Source organism: Sciurus vulgaris (assembly GCF_902686455.1).
Source record: "Sciurus vulgaris genome assembly, chromosome: 16".
Lineage (NCBI taxonomy): Eukaryota > Metazoa > Chordata > Mammalia > Rodentia > Sciuridae > Sciurus > Sciurus vulgaris.
The window spans coordinates 60164264-60180941 of NC_136477.1; the positions used below are offsets into that span (position 1 = coordinate 60164264).

At 42.6% G+C, this 16678-nt stretch overlaps 1 protein-coding gene across 9 annotated transcripts in view; it reads left to right on the plus strand.

Annotated features, from left to right (window-relative positions):
• LOC306646050 (uncharacterized protein) overlaps positions 1–16678 on the plus strand; it is a 242773-nt gene that overhangs the window by 163352 nt on the left and 62743 nt on the right. For 3 of the 9 annotated variants that reach the window (XR_013759794.1, XR_013759799.1, XR_013759804.1), the window contains one exon: positions 13464–14204. The exons of 1 other annotated variant lie outside the window; for it this stretch is intronic. The gene's annotated coding sequence lies outside the window, so the exon portion shown is untranslated. Of the gene's footprint in view, positions 1–5661; positions 6081–13463; positions 14205–14233; positions 16133–16678 lie in introns of those variants that run through there. 5 more of the 9 variants (XR_013759795.1, XR_013759796.1, XM_079114475.1 and 2 more) reach the window with 3 other exon arrangements.

Below are 16678 nucleotides of genomic sequence, written 5' to 3' on the forward strand. Positions count from 1 at the left end.
TGTGATTTTGATCATCTAGAAGTCGGCTGTTTTTCTAAATGGACCGGGGAATTTAAAAAGCATTGCAGACCAGAGGCTGAATCAAATAGAGTAGATGTCATAAGGCAAACGGGAGTTCCTGTTGTGATTTAAAAAAAACAAACCAGGGCTGGGGAGATAGCTCAGTTGGTAGAGTGCTTGCCTTGCAAGCACAAGGCCCTGGGTTCAAACCCCAGCACCGCAAAAAAAAAAAAAACAAAACAAAAACAAACCAAAACCACTGCCAATGGCCCAGTGGAAGCTCAACCCAGCAGCCAGATCAGCCTCTCTCCACTGCACCATTTCCATGTTTTCCTTAGACGTGGGAAGGGGTTAGGAGACAAATCTTTCTCTATGCACCCATTCGGTGCTGCTGTGGATGCGCACAGCTGCTTAATGACGTGGATGCGCACAGCTGCTTAATGACGGAACCTCAGGGAAGACAAAATTCAATGAACCTGGCAAAAATCAAAAGAGTGACATTCCTGTTCCATACACTTGACATTTGTTTGTTTTCGTATCACAAAAGCTGTGTCCATTTCTGGTGGAAAATACATAAAAGCAAAAAAGCTGAAAATCCATCTGTACACTCAAAGCCCAGGGATAAGATTCGCTTTGTTGCACCTACAGGTAAAATGTGATCTTCTTTCAGTGTGAATTTTTATTTCATTGAATACTCTATTGGGATCACTAAATGTTACTACAGAGTAGGAATCAGCAAAATTTTTTGTGAAGGGCTACCTGTAAGTGCCTTCGGCTCTCTGGGCCACTGTCACCACCGCTGGACCCTGCCGCGGGGACATGCAGGCAGCCGGAGAGCTTCTGTAAATGAAGAGACGCAGTGGGGTTAGCCCAAGGTGGCCTGTGTTTCTCCCCTGGCCTGCAGTCTGCTGACTCTTGTTCAAGAGCATCATCAATTATTATCATGGGTTATTAAATATAATGATGCTTAAAGAAGAAAGAATTTATGTCATTTGTAGGAAATGGGTGGAACTTGAGATCTTTATGTGAAACCAAAGAAGCCAGACTCAGAAAGTCAGGGGTTGCCGGTTTTTTCTCTTATGTACAGTGTGGGGCAAGGGGCAGGGCTTAGAGAAGCGGAGATCTCGTGATAATGAAGGGAGGCCAGTGAAGAAGAGGAAGGCTATCAGGGGGTGGGATGAGAAGTAGTAAAGGGGAGGTGTTGGGGAATGACAGCGACCACATTATCTTGTGTCCATGCACGAGTCTGTGACAGCTGATACTGCTCTATTATGTATAATTAGAATGCACCAATAAAAAGTTTAAAAAATTAATGATTCTAGCTGGGTCTGGTGGCAAATGCCTGTAATCTCAGCAGCTTGGGAGGCTGAGGCTGGAGGATTGTGAGTTCAAAGTCAGCCTCAGCAACTCAGCGAGGCCCTAACAACTCAGTCTCTAAATAAAATATAAAAAGGGCTGGGGATGTGGCTCAGTGGTTAAGCACTCCTGGGTTCGGTACTTGGCACCAAAAAACAAACAAACAAACAAACAAACCAGTAGCTTTTAGATTGTTCTAATGGGAAACAAATTCCTTGAATCAATTCCTTTGTGTTAAATCCTGTAAAAGCACAAGCATGGGTAGTAGGTTATACTCCAAAGGAAGCAGACTTGTGGACAAATATTAATATGCAGGGGGCTATTAGGCAGTGTGCAGGGGCCCAGGCTGTGAGCTGGATGCAGAGGGAGAGAAGCTGGGCGAGGCTGCAGACTCCATAAAAGGGTTCCGCTGACCTCACCGGAATGTTCTGGAGCTGATCTGACCCCGTGGCATCATCCTGAGTTGGAGAGAGGGGTCCAGAGCTTTAGACACTGGTGTTGACCAGTTAGTGACCAGGACTGTCCCTGGATAGGCGAGAGCACTCTTCAGCAGAGTCTTTCTTTCTAAAAGGTTGGCAGCATGGTTGGCTTCTGGCAGTATTCCCAGCAGGGGACCAGGGGGGCAAGTCCTACATCTGTGCAGGGGCTTCTGGGTGGTATCACATGGTATCTACCGCATCATGGGTTGAGTTTAGAGGACAGACTCACTCTAGTCCATGGTCTGTTCATAATTCAAAAAATCAATGTTTTGGAGCAAAGTGGAATTTGAAGTCTGGTTTCATTAAGTCATTATGTTTAATAATATCATTGAGCTGTTCCCTGAATATCAAGACCTGCAGACCCTCAGGCACTGTGGAATGTGTGTGAGTGAGGTACAAGATTCAAGGCAAGGGTCTTGTCCTTGGGAAGCGTATAGCCATTTTGGGAGAATCAGGAAATGCAACCTACAAGGTGAATGGATAGTAGCGATCCTGGGGATGATATGGTGAGACTTTTTGGTGGGAGAGCACCAGGGATTGAACTCAGGGGCACTCAACCACTGAGCCACACCCCCAGCCTTATTTTGTATTTTATTTAGAGACAGGGTCTCCCTGAACTGCTTAGCACCTTGCTTTTGCTGAGACTGGCTTTGAACTCACCATCCTCCTGTCTCAGCCTCCTGAGCTGCTGGGATTACAGGTGTGCCCCTATCCTACGACTAAGAACGTCCAGCTCATACAACTGAAATACTCATTTTAATCGTAAAGCTGATTCCTTTATACATTTATTAATTAATGGTATCAGTAAGAATCATGGCTCAATTTCTTTTTTCATTTGTTCTTTTTAGATATAGGAAACAGTAGAGTATATTTTGACATATTGTATTCACATGGAGTATAACTTATTCTAATTAGGACCCCATTCTTGTGGTTGACATGGTGTGGAGTCTCACTGGTCGTGTGTTCATATATGAATGTAGGAAAGTGACGTCCATTCATTCCACTGTCTTTCCTGTTCCCAACACCTCCCTTCCCTTCATTCTCCTTTGTCTAATCCAGTAAACTTGGACACTTCCCCTCGTAATCCTCCCTTGTTATGGGTTAGCACCTGCATATCAGAGAGAACATTTGGCCTTTGTTCTTTGGGACTGGCTTATTTCATTTAGCATGATCGTCTCCAGTTCCATCCATTTACCGGCAAGTGCTATAATTTCATTCTTCTTTATGACTGAGTAATATTCCATTGTACATATAAATCACAACTTCTTTATCCATTCATCTTTTGAAGGGCACCTAGGTTGGTTTCATAGTTCAGCTATTGTGAATTGAGCTGCTATAAATATTGCTGTGGCTGTGTCCACTGTAGTATACAGATTCAAGTCCCTTGCGTATAAGCTAAGGAGTGGGATCACTTGGTCAAATGGTGGTTCCATTCCAAGTTTTCCAAAGCAGAATTTTATACTGGCACCTGGAAGGTTGTGGACCAAGTTCAAGATTATACAAAAGTACTGTGGAATTCAAATGAAAGCCAGAGAGATCAAATTTGGAACACATCAAATGCCAAAATAATTGCCTCTGTGTGACATGTCTGAACACTCACATATGACACACACTCATGTGGGGTTTTGGAATTTTAATATACACTGGTTATCAAATGTGGTTTGCCCTGATGAGGCAATTCAGTGACCAATTGTTTCCTTCACTCTCTATTCATTGGTTCATCCTTTCACTCAATGCAAGGTTATGTGTTATGCATCTGCAGTCAGCACCATTCATACTACTGCCCACGTGGATGGTGTCTCTGGAATTGGGCAGTGCACATCCTACCCAACCCTGTTCACTGACTCTCACTCAACATTTGCAGGGTGAGCATCTCCTAGGCCTTGTTAGGCCCAGAGACTAGAACAATAAGCGAGACATAGTTCTTGTTCTCGTGGACCTTTATTTTAAATGAAGTCAGATGAAGAAGGAGGAGAGGGAAGAAAGAAGAGCAGGAGGAGGAAGAGGAAGACTTTTTTTTTTTTTTATGTACAGGGGATTGAACCCAGGGGTGCTTAACCACTGAGCCATATCCCCAGCCCTTTTTTGCATTTTACTCAGAGATAAGGTTTTTGCTAAGTTGCTGAGGCTGGCTTTGAACTTGCGATCCTCCTGCCTCAGCCTCCTAAGCTGCTGGGATGACAGGCATGTGCCACTGCACCCAGCTGAGGAGGAGGAATAGATAGGTAATTACAGAAACCCACTAAAATACTGATGGAGATACGTGCTACAAAGCACTGGGACAGTACAGTGTCTGGACCTCTAACAGGGGAACCTACTCTTCTGGGGTGACAGAGAAGAAATTCTGACGCAGCACCATTCAGGCTCAAGCTGAAGACAAAGTCCATTTTCAAGTGACAACCAGGATAGCAGAGGAAGTTTCAGGAAGAGAGCCATCAGCCGGTCAGGAAGGAGTGCAGGATAGCTAAGAGTTAGAGCAGAGCCTGGTTGTTGGGGTGCAGAAGTGGGAGAGGCAGGAGATGGGCCTGTAAGAACAGTCGGGGGTCAGATGTCTCAGGGCTTTGGAAAGTGTGTTGAGAATTTGATTCCTCATCCTAAAAAAAGGGCCGGGGAGACATGGGTCATCCTGTCGCAATGTCTTGACCTGTAGCAGGGTTACACTATATGCATTGTTGGGGACCAGAATGCATATGGCGGACAAGATGGGGCTCTCTGAGAGATGGTGATAGTTTACGGTGCAGCAATGCCAAAGAGGTTAGAGATAGGTGGGCAGATCAAAGGGCGTTTCACATGGAATGCCTTGACCTAATCTCACTCTGCTATTTGCCCAGCAGTCCCTCTGAGTTATTTTGATCTTTAAGTGCTCTCAGATAATATTAATTATCTACTCTTGCGGGTGACTATGAAAGGTAGAATTATTTGATGTCAACATCAAAGACCGTTGCAATCCAGTGTGAGGTTTGCCCATTAATATGTCATGTAGCCAATAAAATAGTCATTGCTCTTTTATATATAAAAAGCCTACTTGACAACCTCAAATTTATTCCCTCTTTCCTTGTCTATAACATGTAGTACCTACCTCAATGATATAAGAGAGACAGTACATTCAAAATACTTCACACGATGTCTGCTAGGTCATGATTATTGTTAGGTACTTTTGACTACTGCTTTTATTTTTGGAGGAGTGCAGGTACTGGGGATCAAAGCTCTTAACCACTGAGCCACATCTCCAGCCCTTTTTATATCTTATTTACAGACAGGGTCTCACCGAGTTGCTTAGGGCCTCACTAAGTTGCTGAGGCTGGCTTTGAACTTGCGATCCTCCTGCCTCAGCCTCCTGAGCTGCGGGGATTTACAGGCATGTACCACCGTGCCTGGCTTCTACTGTACTTATTCATAACTATGTTTGGGACTTAGGATGAGAACTAGTCACATCCTTTTTTCTCAGTGCTGGCTACTAACATTTGAGAAAATGGATACAGGAGCCAAATCAAGTGAGATGAAAATATTAGCTTTATTACTGAATGTACTGAATGGCAGAATGTAAGAACATGGAATGGCAGAATGTAAGAACAATGTAAGAACATGCCTGGTGTGGTGGTGCACATCTGTAATCCCAGCGACTCCGGAGGCTGAGGCAGGAGGATCGCGAGTTCAAAGCCAGCCTCAGCCACTTAGTGAGGCTCTAAACAACTCAGTGAGACTCTGTCTCTAAATAAAAAATAAAATGGGGCTGGGGATGTGGCTCAGTGGCTAAGCACTCCTGGGTTCAATCCCTGGTACCAAAAACAAACAAACAAAAAATGGATTTGTTTTCCTTCCACAGATGCCAAATCTAGTGATGGGCACACATCACTGAGGGTGCTGTATTTCTGCACAGCTCTGTTCCTCTCTTGCCTCCATCCAGGACAGACAGGGTCTGAGCAAGGCCTGCCCCCGGCCCTAACCAGCTGCACTCCATTATGGTAGAACTGAGCGGAACATTCTCCCTCTTCACGTGAGACCCAGAGCAGCAGAGCTGAGACACAAACCCGGCACAGGGCTGCGTGAGGTGTCCTGGTGTGTCCTTCCACGGCCAAGCAACAACACCTGTCTGTATTTCTGTGACTCGGTCTTCTCCTGGGTGACATGGGCATGATGATGGTACCCCCTGATAGGACAGGCGCGAGGACTGGGTCAGCAAAACTGTTGGTGTCTGAACCAGAGAAACTCCAATACATGTTTGCCATTGGTATTGTCCGGAAAAAAAAAAAAAAAAAATCTAGAAAGCACTGTGTTCTGCAGAGACATGTTTGGGTAACCCTAGGATGGTGGCTGGCATTGAGCCAAGAGGTGGCGCATAGTTAGTGTTAACACAGCATGATCTACTTTTGCCTGATTAGTTGGTGTCTCCTTTGTGCTAGTGGTCAACAGATATTCCTCATTCTTTCTTGATTGTACCAAGGGGTGTGCTTCAATTGTGCTGATCCTAAGCTGATTGGCTGCCTTAGGTATATAAGACACACCTATAGGAAGCACCACGGATAACCGGATAAGCACGGAGAAGCAGCACCTTTGATAGATCGCAGAACGTGGAGACTGCAGTTCGCAGAACTCAGGACTAAGCCACACCTTTAGGACGCAGGATGCAGGACGCACCTCTAAGAAGAAGCAGCTGACCTTGATAAGCATAGCCTCTCTGAAAGAGTAGCACTTCTAAAATTAAGCAAAGTCTCTCTTCCTCTGAAATTCAGCAAAGTCTCTCTTCCTCTCAAAGCCTCTCTTCCTCTAAAACTAAAAGTAAGCAAAGCCTCTTTTCCTCTATAAACTAGTGAGCAAGCAAACATGCAAGGAAGTAGCCCAGATAAAGAAAATGGAAGTAGTTCAGTTCCAGTCCACCTCTGATAAATTACCGCCGCAACAGTGCTCCACATGCATCTCCAAACCCTGCACCAAGAGGTTACTCCTCTCCCCAAAGAGAAGCAAAGCAATGTTCCTATCGTGTCCCCTCCCGGGATGGAGATGGAAAGTCCTCTCGCAATGCTGAATGTTGTGCAGAGTGGAGGAAAGGTCGACCCCCCACACATTCACTCCCTGGACCATCTGCCTCAGATCCGTCCGATTCTGCAGGTGCCTCTGTCTCCAACGAGACACAAGGGATTGTGTCTTATTCGTCAGTATATCCTTCCATAGCAAAGCACGGCTCACTCTGCTTGGTAACCACTTGGCGCTCAATTAGTGCTTCTTGGGTTTAAAGATGAGCATCTGGGCTTCTGAGAGACTGTTCTTACCACACTAAGTGTCAGGTAAGTGGTATCCAAACCCTGAAGGGGAAGCATGAGGTCACATGTGTCTGCCCTCCTCATTCAGAACTTCTAGACCTTCTGGAGTCTGATTTTCAGGATCCCCCTGAAACTGCAGAAAACCAGAAACTCACAAACAATCAGATTCTTAGCACGGGGCGAACATCTTTCACACCCACCTTTCCTCACTTTCTCCTGACCTAGAATTTCTGGGCTTCTCTATTCAAAGTAGAAACAAAGAATTCAGAAAGAGTTTATTATTAGATGAGTGAGTTGTGAGTTAGAATATGAAATAAAACACTACAGATCAAGTGGGCAGGATATTAGGAGGCCAGGGACAACAGTAAACGTGAAATTTAGCAGCTGCCTAGAAAAAAAACCACAAAGTAATATTAACTGAGTAAGCATCTCACTGAACTGTAGTTCCATTATAACTTTAATATGAAATATATGTTTTCTTCATTGTACTTGTTACTCTCTGTTTTAGTCAGCTTTCTCATTGCTGTGACTAAAAGATTTGACGAGAGCAATTGTAGAGGAGGAAAAGTTTATTTGGGGGCTCATAATTTCAGAGGTCTCAGTCCATAGACAGCTGGCTCCATTCCTCGGGGCTGGAGGTGAGACTGAACATCTTGGAGGAAGAGTGTGGTGGAGGGAAGCAGCTCACATGGTGATCAGGAAGCAGAGAGAGACTCCACTCTCCAGATACAGATATATACCCAAAGCCACGCCCCCAAAGCCACACCCCCAAGCCACGCCCCCAATGCCACGCCCCCAGTGCCCACCTCCTCCAGCCACACCCACCTGCCTCTAGTCACCACTCAGTTAATCCCATCAGGGATTCATTCACTGACTGGGTTAAGGTTCTCACAACCCAGCCATTTCTCCTCTGAACCTTCCTGCATTGAGCTTTTGGGGGACACCTCACATCCAAACCGTAACACTCTGAAATTATGTATGTTTCTTGGCTATGTATTCTCTGCCTTTTCCAATGGTAGTATATGTTGAATGTGACTCTTATTATTTTGTCTCTTTAGCCTCACAGCCTAGGGTTTTTGGTCAGATCTCACTATTTGATTTGTGAATAAAGTTTTATTGGAACACAGCCGGAACCTTTTGCTATTTATCATCAGGGGCTGCTCCTGTACTTCAACATCAGAGCTGAGGACTTGTGTCAGAGACCTTGAAGCCCTCAAAACCTAAACTTCTTGTCATCTGGCCCATGTTGTAAAATGTCTGCTGATTCCTGCCTCAATCACTGACACATATTAAGTACCTTATAAAGGCTTGTGGTATAAGTGAACCAATAACAGGATGCACAAAATTGCAGATAAATAAAAATGATTCAAGGGACAGGGCTATACTTGGAATCATTTTTCCTTGGAAACTCTGACATTTTTTTAAATGACATATATTGACATTTTGTTTAATTATATATATAAAATGATATATAATTTTAAAAATATTTTAAAATATATTTTGTATATATACTTTAAAATATGTGTAATCATAATTTTAAAATATTTAAAAATATATTTTGTATATATACTTTTATTTTCATATATATGTGTGTGTGTGTATATATATATATATATATATATATATATATATATATATAAAATCTTAAAGGCAGAGCAAATTTTAGAAAGTAATACTACCACCTATGTAGATCCTTGGGAATATAGTTTTGACGTCCTTTGATTCAAGATTTGCTATAATTCTAGATTACTAAGTGATTTGCTCATGTTTTTGTTTTTGGTTCAAAAGCAAAGTGCCCTCATTACTAATTATCCTCCTATTTGTGAATTAACAGCCGGCAGAGTCGGCCCACAGGGATTATTTGAGAATTTGTTTCACAGCAGACTCCGTGGGTCGTTCAAACATGAATAGAGCAGATCCGACGTGTGTAGTAATGTAAATAATATTTACCATACTGGTCATTTATCAAAATTAAATTGATGCAAGGCTCCAGGAGGTTTGGTTATCTTAGTCTCTGCTCTAGACACAACCTAAATCTGATAACTCACCAAGCTTCCAAGCCAGCTCCATCCTGTTACTGAGATCTTTTTATTTGTTCCTTTCAAATGAGACTTCTTTGTTTAAAACTCAATCTATTAGCCAAGAAGAGAGCAATGAACCTTTCTGGATTTCAAAGTTCAATAAGGGAAAATAGAAGAGACATTTTATTTGTTTCACACAAAGACGAAAATTGGTCTCACTCACTGGCTCCATCCATCTCCATACTCCTGTGAAGAGGGCTCCTTCTTTTTTAGACCTATTTGCTCATTTGCTTAACGATCCTTCAGGGGGCCTTTCTAACCAGTAGCACCCGGCAAGAGAGGAGAAGAAATCTACTCACCCAAAGGTCGCATTTTGGAAAAGACACTGTGCATACTCCATTTCACAAGAAACAACAGTTCCGGGAGCTCTGAGACATTCATTTTTCACAGGCAAAATATTCATCTTTCATGTGCATGTCCATAGGTGAAAAAGGAATGCTAAGTTTGTGTATGTTGGCCAGAATAATGCCATTCAAGACTTCCTCCTTGTTCCCTGATGCAAAGGACTTTTACCCTACAGTGTTTTCCTTTGCATTTCAAAGCTCTGAAATCAAATGCAATTAAGGTTACATGTGGGATTGGATGGGGGGGGGGCATGTGTGCAAATTTACATACATTCAGGAACTTAATGAACAATGGTGGCGTTTTTCCAAAGTAACTCAATAATAGGGTGCAGATAATTTGAACTTTTTTTTTTTTGGCTAGAAGTTGGTAAAAATGATCACAATGCCCTAGAAAGAGACCTGGCCACCCGAATGATCTTATTAAATATGGCTGCCAGAACTTCCATTTATAATTCATCATTAAAGCAGCTAGGTTGAGTAGCATCTAATTACAACGGCAGTGGGACTGAATACTTATATTTGGAAGAAATAAATACTAGAAATGATTCTGAAGCTGGGATTATTATGCAGCTCTTTGTCAAGGTTGACTTCATAGTTGACCTTTCGTGAGTGGAGAGGGAAAATGTCTTAGAGGGGACAAGAGGAGGCACGAGCTCCAGCAAGATGGCACTGATGTGCATCAGTGGGACAGATGCCAAGACACCCAAAGTCACCCTGCCTGGGAATGGAGCAGGAATGCTCTATGTGAACCTACTCCACGAGAGACCTATTTCCTTAGGCCAATACCATCTCTTTCCCCACCATTTCCAATAGAGGCTCTGACTGAAGTCTCCTTCTGCTCCGTATCTAAAGCTACAGGATGTTCAGCAGCCACGGACTGTGCTTTCATTAGGTTGAGGATAGCCAGATGATTTTAATAAAGTTTTAAAAGGACATTAGTTTCCTGCTCTTTCAATGAAAACCACTTGCAAGATGAATTTCAAGCCATCGATCTATTTCTTGTCAACACATGCTCTCTTTATGCAAATATACCATCCTTTTAGAATAGCCAACAAAACAGCACACAAGCAATCATCAGTTGCACAGGACACGGGATAGCATGCCATCGTTGTAAATGTTTAATGGTGCAGAGATGTTTGGTGCCTGGGGCATTGCTCACTTACCCTCTCGGCCCTGAAGTTCGCCTTGTCTCCCTCCACCAGGCTGAGTGCTTGATGTCCTGGTTACTGGAGTCCCTTTCTGAGAATTGTCCTTAGCCAAATATTCTCTTTTCCTAGGCCATGCTGTTCTGGCGATGGGTCAGAAAATCATATAACTCATCCACCTTACCAATATCTTGCCATTCTTATTTTATCTGATTTTTAAAAACTATGCTTGTTGGGCATGGTGGTGCACGCCTGTGATCCCAGTGGCTCAGGAGGCTGAGGCAGGAGGGTTGCGAGTTCAAAGCCAGCCTCAGCAAGTCAGCAAGAGCCTGTCTCTAAATAAAACATAAAAAGAGTTGAGGAGGTAGCTCAGTGATTAAGCACCTCTGGGTTCAACCCCTACCGCCTCACACCTAAAAAAAAAAAAAAAAAAAAGAAAGAAAGAAAATGGTTATCTTTGATTAATTAAATCTGGGAAATGCTATGAATTTGATCCCTTCTTAGACGTTAATAATGTATATTAGCCTATTCTCAGTCTTGAGGGATCCTACAGTAAAGATGCTACTGAACCTCTTTTTTTCATTTTTATTTATTTATTTTTTAATTAATTAATTATTTATTTATTTATTTTGTGGTGCTGGGGATTGAACCCAGGGCCTTGTGCTTGCAAGGCGAGCACTCTACCAACTGAGCTATCTCCCGAGCTCCTTTATTTTTTTATTTTGATTCATTGTACACAAATGGGATACAACTTTTGTTTCTCTGGTTGTCCATGATGTAGAGTCACACCGTTTGTATAATCATACATGTACATAGGGTAATGATATTTGTCTTGTTCTCGTTCTTTCCTCCTGCCCCTATGCACCCCTCATTTTCCTCTGTACAATCTATCCTTCCTCCATTCTTGCCTCCCCCCTCATTATATATCATCATCCACTTATCAGATAAAAAATTTGGTCTGGTTTTTTGGGATTGGCTTATTTCACTTAGCATGATAGTCTCCAACTCCATGCCATCATTTCATTCTTCTTTATGGTTGAATAATATTCCATTGTGTATACATACCACAGTTTCTTTTAATTCAGTTTTTTCCAATCCCAGGTGATCACACAATGCTATGTTTAACTCATGCTAACATCCTGCAGAAACAACTCCAGGAAACACAGTTTGGGAGTTGCAGACTTCCTGGAATAGCATTCAAGGCTCTCTATGGTCTGACCTCAGCCTCAACTCTTGCTTCATCCTGCAAGTACTAGATCTGGAATTTTCTTTTCACATTTATTCTTCTGCCCAATGGTCCCCGGTGCCTTAGATGGTCTTTTTGTTGAATCCTTTGTGTTGAAATCCATGACAGGCTTCAAAAACCCTCACATGCATCTCTGATCCAGAAATGATTTTTTCTTTGTCCAGTTCTTAAAGCCACTTGTGCGATATATGGAAGCGACAAAGCTACCAGCCTCTGAATCACCACCTTCCCAATTATCTTTCTTATCTTCGAAATGGAAATAACATGGTACTTTCCTCATACGATCAACCATTTGGTGGGTTAAACAAAAAAATAAAGGCGGGTGCTTAGCTACTATGAATTGAGCAGCTATGAACATTGATGTGGCTGTATCTCTGTAGTATGCTGATTTTAAGTCCTTTGGGTATAGGCCAAGGAGTGGGATAGCTGGGTCAAATGGTGGTTCCATTCCAAGCTTTCTGAGGAATCTCCACACTGCTTTCCAGAGTGGTGGCAACTACTTCTCTTGATCATTTTTATGGTCCTTTTTTTGTTGAAAAATTCTGTGATGCTTTGAAATAAATCAGATCACCAGATGCAGTTCTTGCACAGTGCACTCATCTTTTCTGTATGTACTGACATAGTGCATGTTATTTTTGTAAAGGGACCAAAGGCATGGGGCCCGGTTTAGAGGGGCAGGCATCGCAGTCTCAGGGCACAGCCCAGACACATAAGTCAGAGAGCCGGGAGGAACTGTGGTTTGGACAGAAGGAACTGGTGTACAGGACTCAACAAAAGAGACACTAGAGGGAGTTTGATCGGGGGGAACTCTGTGCATGTATATGAATGGGGAAGAAGGGGGCAGATACGGTGTTTCCATCTAGAGCAAAGGTTGGAGGAATTGAATGTTAACTAAGTACCAAAGAGCCTTGTCACCCATGGTATAAAACTGATCTTAAGGACAATAAGGAACCATTGGAAAGTTTTAAGTCAAAGACATCTTCCATTTTGCACATTGAAAACACCATTCCAGAGACTGGGTGGAAAATGGCTTATCTGGTGGGCAAAGAGCTGAGCTTAAACCTTAAACCAATCAATGTTACTATTAATAAAAATTGTACTTAAGCCAGGCACAGCCACACATGCCTATGATCCCAGCAGCTCCGGAGGCTGAGGCAGGAGGATTGAGAGTTCGAGAACAACCTCAGCAACTCAGCAAGGCCCTAAGCCACTCAGCCAGACCCTGTCTCTAAATAAAATATTTATATTTTATTATAAAATGTGGCTCTGTAGTTAAGCGTCACTGGGTTCAATCCCCTATACCCTACCCCTCCAAATGTATTCAAGATTGATGGGTTTTGTTTTTGTTTTCCATACTGGGTCATGACATCAATGCAATGGGTCATGGCCAGCGTGATGGTGGGGTTTGGGAAAAGGAAGAAGAAAAGACTAGAAGAAAATAAAGAATGTTAGAATGTATTGCACATGTAAGGTTATCAGTGAAACTTTTTTTTTAATTTATGAAATTCTGATGAAGACTACCACATGAGTTTGTGTATGTATCTGTTCTAGGTGACAAGGTAAAATTATTCTGAATAGATGCTGCTCCCAGTGACTCCAGCCCTCAGGAAACCTTCTTGGAAATGCTTGCTGCAAATCACCATGGGAACCAGGTGGCAGATGTCAACAAAGCAGCACAAATTCATCTTCCCTAGTAAAGAAGGAGGCTTTTCCATTAAGGTATGAGACTGACTTCCTATTGTTGATAGGTAACAACCTCCCAAAGTTCAAATTAAAAGAACTACTTGCCTCAGAAGTCCTCGTAATGGACTCCTCAGGCCGATCATGGTTTGCTGAACTTCCTGTTCTTGAGTGGCAGTTCTGGGCCATCTCTGTAGTGTTAGATATTTGTGGTCTTCTCAACTTCCTGAGGTTCGGTCCCTTTTGTCCTTAGCATTTACCATGAGAGAGCTGGGACAAGCCATCTGTGCAGGGAACTTCAAAGATGTGTTTTGGTTTACATTCTGTTACAATGAACTCAATGCAAATTGTTTTTATGGTTTATAAAAAAAAAAGTTTACCTTTTTTTTTTTTGGAGGTAGGGGACTAACAAGAGGGAACGAACAAGACTGGCTGTGTTTTATAATATGGTGTTGGTCCGGCTTTAAAAAAACAAAAACCCAGCAGATGTTAGTTTTGATTCATCGCTTTCTGTGGGAATTTACATTTTACTATTTTTCAAATTCTCTTTGGATGCAGATTTGTCGTAGAAAGGGAAAATGCTAAATTTCTATTTAGATATACTTTATCAGTGGCCTCCTTTTCTTTCCTAATTTTTTCAGAAATAGCACAAAGACTTCCTTGAACTTGAGGCTGACCTGAACTGTACTTGATGCTCTTTCAAAGGCCAACTGGAAAGCATCATTACTCATGTAAGAGAAGTCTCTCAGTTAGAGTTTCAAGTGAAGCAGAAGGAACCGTAGAGGGAACTCGACGCAGTTCCTACTGATTTTGTAAATGATCTACAACAGCTGGGCGTGGTGGCACATGCCTATAATCACAGGAGCTCTTGAGACTGAGGCAGGAGGATCGAGAATTCAAAGCCAGCCTCAGCCAAAGCGAGGCCCTAAGCAACTCAGTGAGACCTTGTCTCTAAATCAAATACAAAATAGGGCTGGAGATGTGGCTCAGTGGCTGAGTGTCCCTGAGTTCAATCCGCAGTATCCACTCCACACCCAAAAGAAAATAGACCTTCAACAAAGTCATGTGGTTTGCCCAAAGACATAGCTCATAATGGCGGAGCTGGGCCTGGAAATGAGTTCAGGTGGACTAGATAAGACTCTTTCCAATTGGCTGCACTGCCTCCTCGTGTACAGTAATAGCCCCTGCAAGATGGCAGCTTCCTGGAAAGCACTGGCCACAGAGATTGGAGGAAAGTCAGCACATATTTTGTTACTGACAAGAAAACTTCAGAATGAATAGGCATTATGAATTTGGACATCTCATTAATTGGTTAATTACATTTATTATCACAGCAGGACTCTCCGGAGAAAGTTGGTAATTTGTCAGGAATATTTACAGTGACAGACAATAAGACAGGTGTTTCCTAAGAACAGTTAATGTTTCTTATCTGGTATATAGAATATCTTTCACATTAGGATTATTGAAAGTGCATCAATCGCATCCTGAAGAATTTTCCAGAAAGGTCTCAGTTTTGTTTTGTTTTGTTTTGTTTTTGCGGTGCTGGGGATTGAACCCAGGGCCTTGTACTAGCACGCTGGAGTGGGAACCAGGAAAGAAAAATTTCCCATAATTCAGACGAGGGCTTCTCAGACTTGGCACCACTGATAATTTTGGACCAGACAATTATTTGTTACCAGGGGGCTTTCCTGTGACTCTAGCAGCCATCCTGGCCTGTACCCACCAGATGCCATTGATATAATACTGATGGTGAACCCAAATTGTATCTAGACTTTGCCAAGTGCCCCCGCACACCCACCTCCCGGTATGAAGGAGCCCCCAACTGAGAATGGCTAATTTAGATAAATGTGGGTGTTTAAAACTTAAGGGGATATTTCCTTTATGAAGTGTGGGGGGTGGTAGATATAATTCTTTCCTATTGTGAAGGTAATAAATGCTTCTATTTATAAAATATGGAAACATATATTCCTTAAGTGATAACAGATTGCCTCATGGTCAGGCTGAGCATGTTGTTACAGTCCACAGTTCTGCATCCAAAAGTCAATAAGAATAAATTCGGCTCTCTGCCAAAATCTCTCCTAAGAGATGTGGGGACAGGCCACTGCAGTGCCCTTAAATCCCTCTTCATCTGTCCATCAGTTTCTCTTATCACAGCAGTTATTCTCTGAGTGTCTCTTCTCTCCCAAACTTGACTCCTTTCTCCAGGGCCTCCTGGCTCTTCCCCTTGCCCATACTTGAGTGTCTATGGACTCGGTGCTTCCACACATGATTCTCTGGCCTTTGTGGTGTAGATCTCTGAAATCTCTTCCTCTGGAGCTACTTTACCCATGACTTAGACCGCTCAATAAAAGAATTTGAGCCCAGGCAAATACTAAATCTTTCTGGAAATGTTCTGAGGTGCTCAACCTCTAGAGAAGATCATTTTTTTAAAAAAAATCCCAGTCATACCATAAAGAAAATAAGAACCAGAGCAATTCTACTGCTGATAAACAGTGAACAATCTGGGAGAGATCTAGGTAGGTGGTTTTGACACAAGAAGCTACAAGAAGAGAATCCATGAGAAAATGCATCGTTTGCATCTTCCAGGCCTGGAGGGAAAACAAGAGGACTTGACCTTGGCTTCCCCATCTTTTTTCCATTAAGTTATAAGACTGACTTCAGCGTGTTTCAGTTTAATGGAATGATCATCATCATCATTGATCAAGAATTTACAGTGTGCCACAGTGTAAACACTTTATAACAACATTATACATAACTTTCAGGATGACAAGTTACACAGGTGCTACCAGTAGTTGACAGATAGGGAAATTGAGTCTCTGAGGAGCAACACCATGTAGTTATTAATTTTTTAACTTGTGAATTCAAGAAAAATCCCCACGTTCAAGAATCTATGGGTCCACCTCTTTCTTCGCAATCTATGCATCTCTGAACATTTAGAGGGCCAGAAAGGAGTATCTGGTAGCTGTATGCACTGATCATTTAGCAAACACTCCTAGAGACCTGGAAGGCTGGTCAGGGGGGCCAAGGAGAAACTTTGCCCATGATTTCTTCTGTAAGATCCTATCTAAATATTCTTCCCCATGCAT